Here is a 5,885-nt window from a genome sequence, read left to right as displayed (position 1 = left end):
ACCCTCTATGGACATGGACCGTTTCCTTAATGCATACGAGATTATTACAATTTTCACACCATGACATGCATTTGGTCACAATGTGGCGAACAATTTTATTGAAACTGTATATATCGAATATTAGATCGAAATCAATGACTTCTGGCCAGAGATTCGCGATAAACCTGCGATACAAACCCTCTGAAGAGTCCTTAGAAGATCTAAAATCATTTGGAGTTCAGTTTTGGAGATTTTTAGAGGAAAACAACATTCAATCATTCAGTTTGCTAGTTTCTACCATGTCTAGTCTAGTTAAATTTGATTTTGTGGTTGTTTCTTTTTTAATCATGGGTTAAAACCCCTAAGCTTTTGTTTGTTGATGGTGAACCCTTTAACTATGTGTTGATTTCAAATTTATGAATCTTTTATATTCATTTTACTAGTGTTGATAAATCATAATCCTTGCATGTTGAAGTTATAGCTTAAATTGGTTATTCTACAATTGGACTTGGTATAATGCCTAAGTGAAATTAGCTAGTTAAGTTTGGTTAGGTTTATAAATATAAAACAAGTATATAAAGTGCACATCAAGTTTATGGTGACGTTACGGGGAAGGGTTTATTTTAGTTTTTAGATTAATTACAAGTTGTTATTTAATCCTTTTTGCGGGGTACAAACCACAAAAAGTTTATTTTTCGGTTTATTTTTTACTTTTTTGATAGAATTTACGACGTGAAGGTCTTACTATCACTTAGTGAAAACTATGTTTTTTTAGTTTTTCGTTTAATTTGTTTTAGTTTGTTTTAATGTTTCTCTTGTTTTGTTTCAGTAATATATGAACAAGGGATCTACTTTTAAGATTGGTCCTCCACTTGACAATCCAGAATCTACATTTCACAAGAAGGATAAAATGTCGGCGAATAAAGTAGCAAGTTTCAATTGAATAAAGTAGAAATTTTTGATAGTACTCCTGTCAAGAAATGGATCGGATAAGACCCTAAAACGGAAAGTTATTCAGATGAGGAAGTTAAAATAGAACCCAAAACATGATTGGGGACATCACGACAATCACTATGGAAGAATAAAAAATGAAAATAAGTAGTTGCGACGGGCCGGGTCTTGTGCCACGGAAGATTCAAAAAGCAAAAAATTTTAAGCTAAAGAGACACATTCTCTCTATGCTCAAAGATATCTCATTCTATGAAAAAGACTACGAGGAAGCCAACAAGCATATCGATGAGGTGTTGGATATCGAAAATTAGGTCAACGTGCCAAACATTTCATGCGTTTTAGTTTTGTTAGTAATGCTTCCGATTACATTCAAAGGAGACGTTAAAGATCGGCTTAAATCACTCCCACCCAGAGTGATCACGACATGAGCCAACTTCCGAATCAAGTTCATTCAACAGTTTATTTAACCTTCCAAAGTATCTAAGTTGAAGAAAAACATCGCAAGCTTCCAACAACACAATGGGTAATCTTTGTACAAAGCTTGGGAGGGATAAAAGGGAATGAGAGGGAATTGCCCTCAACACAAACTTAATGTGCAACAAGAGATATCCATTTTCTATGATAGAATAAACATGACCACAAAGACAGCTCCTAGACTCCCAAGGACCCATGAAAAAGGACCCATCAAATAATAATGCACTCATCGTGGAATTCGCCAAGCATTCGCGAGAATATCATAACCCTCAAGAAGATGTGATGAGAGGGCAATTAAATGGAGATGGTGCTTCGAAAAACTTAGCGGTGGTGATGGAAAAGCTTTATAATATGGATAGGAGGATTATGAAGATGGGTCAATCCATACATGTTATGCAAGTGGGTGTGACAACTGTAGCGGGCCACATTTGACAAAAGATTTTGATGTAAAAGATAACGTGAATCAGAAGGGCTCAAGTTTGCTACTCTAGTGGTGATCGGTATGATGAAGATTAAGGGAAGCCTATGAATGTGTGGTTTCCATATGACAAATACAAGAAAGCGAAAGAAGAGAAGTATAGGCAAACAAGTCGATCTTTTACCAAAAGGAACAACCACCTCTCGAGAAGAAACCCAACTCGAATCTGTAACATCCCAAAAATAGTGACATAAAATTTTGTTTTTAGATTAATGTATTGTCAATACATATCATTTCCATAAAACTAAGGTAATCAAGATTTAGCAAAACATCATGGAATCAGAGTAAATCACAGGATGCGAAACATGAGGTGTGTTCTCTGCAATAATCCCAAGCCTTTCTATTTGAAAACCAAAGTACCTGAAACATAAACTAAAAACCATAAGAACAAAGCTTAGTGAATGCCCTAAGATACCACATACCATACATATCATATAATGAGCCCCACCAAACTGAGATACGGGCCCCACCTATACTCGCATAACGGGCCCCGACCAATGAGATACAGGCCCCGCCCATATTCGAATAGTGGGCCCTATCGAATTAGATATGAGCCCTACCACACTCGGATAATAATGAGATACAGGCCTCGCCTACACTCAGATGATAGTGAGATATATACCTCGCCCATAGTCACATAGCGGGCCCCACCCAATAAACATACATGTACAAGCACATACAACTATCACACAGATAACAAGTATAATAATATAACCAAATGAGAATCAGTCATGGTGTCTTAGACTGCTAAATCTAGTGAGGAAACTCACCTCGCACCGCCGAATCTCACAGAAAGAGTTTCTGGTTGCTGGCCCATAGGAACCCCTAGGCTATCAATCACAAGTTAAACATCCATCAATAATCGGATCCGACCCACACTATGTGTCCAAATCAGGGTAAAAGACCTTTTAAACCATTTCATAAATTGGGCCAAAACCAAGGCCCCGTTCAACAATCCAAAAGCCCAATTCCAAATAAACACCCAAGGCCCAAAATAACCCATGGTCAACCATGGTCAAACTTATTGTCAAAGTCAAACTCAACAGCCTACGTTGACCAAACATGTCGTGTTGCCCCTTGAACAAGTTGTGTTCCTCCCTGATCCAGATAATCGAGAAATCCCTAGCCAACATGCCGTGTTGGCTTGCAAACACATCGTGTTTGCCCGAGATTCAATAGCTTAATACATTAAGCTACTATCTCAAACTGCAAGAGCTCCAAAGCTCATATCTAGACCAAATTGTGACTTAGAAGGGTAAAGTTTCCATCTTTACCCATATGGATTACCAAAAATGATCCAAACCCAACCAAAAAGTCTTCATATAGCTAGGGATTAACCAATAAACACTTAATCCTTGAATACATAACGCCAAAACACATATCTGACTTCCTTGTCCTAAAAAACCAGCTAAAGTTGCCAAATTTACGTTTATGCATGCCTAAATGAATCTCTTAAGCTTAAAAGTGACATAATAATTTGACACCATAAATCTCATAAAGCTGGCACCTTTATGCTCGAAGGGACCAAAACAAACTCAAATTTGGAATAACAATCCCTTAAACGACTTTACATTCTCATCAACCCAAAAAGGGACCAAAAGCACAAAATGGAGAGATCTAAACATCTAAAATCCAAAATGAAAATTTGATACCTCAGAAAGCTTCCTCACAAGATGATGATTCAAGATCCAAAGCCTTTTCCCCAAACAAAGCAACTTCAAGATCTTCTCCTCCTTAATAAGGACCAATAATGAGCACCAAGAACCTCTTACTATCTCAAGAACACCACCAAGAGACTTAAAGATCGATTTTAGGGACACATTCACATACGTACTCATTGGGTTTTAAAAACTAAATATTTCCACGGAAACAATATACACTGTGCAATTTCATATTCGCGTAAATTTAGTTAAGGATTTTGTGAGACACTTTGTTTGGAACCTATCAAGTATACAACCATAGCCTGTAGTTATAACCAGAGTCTCCTGGTGGGAGAGCGGGAGTTTGTGTATAGATCTATACGGGGGTGACACCCCACACCTGGACTATTTGCTGCAATTAGACTAGGCCAGTCTAGGGTGACAAACCTTACCTTCAACACATCGGCGTCGGAAAGATGTCAAGACAGGCAGATTAGTCATTTTTAAGTATGGCTATAAAGACTCACATAGAGGAGTTAACTCCATTATAAAATCTACAAAATACAGCATCGGTTGATAACACGGTAACATACACGCACTAGTACTCAGTCTTAGGGTGTTGAGATCACCATGTTTTATAAACAGACAACATCAGGTTGTTTGGGATATTCACTTCATTTACTCACAAACTTTAACACACATGCATTAATACAAGATCAGACACAAAAATTTCAAAACGTTTATTTTTTTTTTAAATATTGGATTTTCTGGTGTTTACAAAGTAGTACAAAACATTTTACTCAAACATGCTTATGAACTCGCCAACATTATATATGTTGACCTTTTCAAATTAACTTGTATTCTCAGGAAATCGTTGAGCAGGTTGGTCAGCAAGAATACTTGGATAGTTTGTTGTGTTTTGTTTTCATCATACTTTGGATATTTAGGCATGTAATATTGAAACACAATACTTGATGTAAACAATGACAGTTGTAATATTGCATGTGATGATGATGATGTTTTGTTTCAATTGTATATACTGTGATGATACTATAAGAATGAAGTCACCCCAGCCCCCAGATGTTTTGGCCATCTGGTTCGGGGGTGTGATAGTAACCTCATCTCACAGGCTCCCTAGATTCTCCAAGACTCTCCCTGATTTGAGTATAGATCCTATGCTTTCAGTAGTACGAGCCCAATACTACCTTCCACGCATATCCTACTTTCCTCAAGAATCCTCACAAATCCCCTAAGTCACCATCTCATATCCATACATCAAACACTCGCAACCTAGCGCAAGAAGACCCACCGAAGCAATCCCTAGGATTGCCTAGGTTCCTGACCTCACCCTGCCATCAGTTGCTGAAGAACTCATTGCAATGTGAGTCAACTACCTAATGAATACAATCACTTGAAACAAAGCTTTGATAATCCTTCAAATAACAGACTCATCCCCACAACGGTTGGACTCAGACAAGAGTTACGGAATACATTCGAATCTATCACTCTAATATTATTCAACCTTTGTCACATATGACTAGCCATATTTAATTAGTAGCTAACTCCCATCACCTATGATTTCAACAAAGCATAAAGCAAGCAGCATTCCTGCAATAGTACACTAATCCATAAAATAATCATGAGCATCTAATTCCACATGCTATCATTCATACTAGAAGCTCCCACTCCCACTAGTGATTGCCCTATAAATCCAAATTATACCGAAACCAGCATCCCATGCTTCCTAGGCTACCATACATCACATATTAGGCCAATTTATCACTGGCTAATCAAAGCTAGCATGCAAATCTACAAGCTCATACAGTAGGCATACAAGACATCTTTCCTAGCATTCTATCATGCAAATCATAACTAGCATGTGTTTCACAAATTCATAAATCAAATCATAACAGGTATCGTGTATGGGTATTTTGGGAAAACTTACTTGAGCTCAACTAATTGCATGCACCATATCCTTTTTTTTTTAATAAAACACCACTTTCTAAAAATTATATTTCTTATTGAAAAACTTTACCAAATCATCAGTTTAAGTTCAGACACACCCGAGAGTGTGCTTGAATCCCTCAAACCAAGGCTCTGATACCAACTTGTAACATCCCAAAAAATAATCACATAAAATTTTCTTTTTTAGATTAAGAAATCATTAATACATATCATTTTCATAAAACAAAGGTAATCAAGATTTAGCAAAACATCATCGAATAAGAGTAAATCACAGAATGCGGAAACATGTGGTGTGTGCTCTTTAATCTGTTGTATAAGGTGTCTAAGTCCATAACTATATTTGGTATGTACTTGACCCGAGAGCAACACGGTTCATTTGGGTTGCATGGCACCGGAAC

General features: G+C 37.2%; 1 non-coding gene across 1 annotated transcript; it reads right to left on the bottom strand.

Moving 5' to 3' along the window:
• Positions 1-1,412: 1,412 nt before the first annotated feature.
• Positions 1,413-1,519, bottom strand: LOC145044659 (small nucleolar RNA R71). Its single transcript, XR_013681605.1, has one exon. It is a non-coding gene; the product is annotated as a small nucleolar RNA R71 (small nucleolar RNA).
• Positions 1,520-5,885: the final 4,366 nt, after the last annotated feature.

The sequence above is a fragment of the Lactuca saligna genome, chromosome 4 (genome assembly GCF_052625555.1).
Source record: "Lactuca saligna cultivar CGN05327 chromosome 4, ASM5262555v1, whole genome shotgun sequence".
Lineage (NCBI taxonomy): Eukaryota > Viridiplantae > Streptophyta > Magnoliopsida > Asterales > Asteraceae > Lactuca > Lactuca saligna.
The sequence above is the reverse complement of the archived record's forward strand: the minus strand, read 5'-3'. Positions and strand labels throughout refer to the sequence as shown.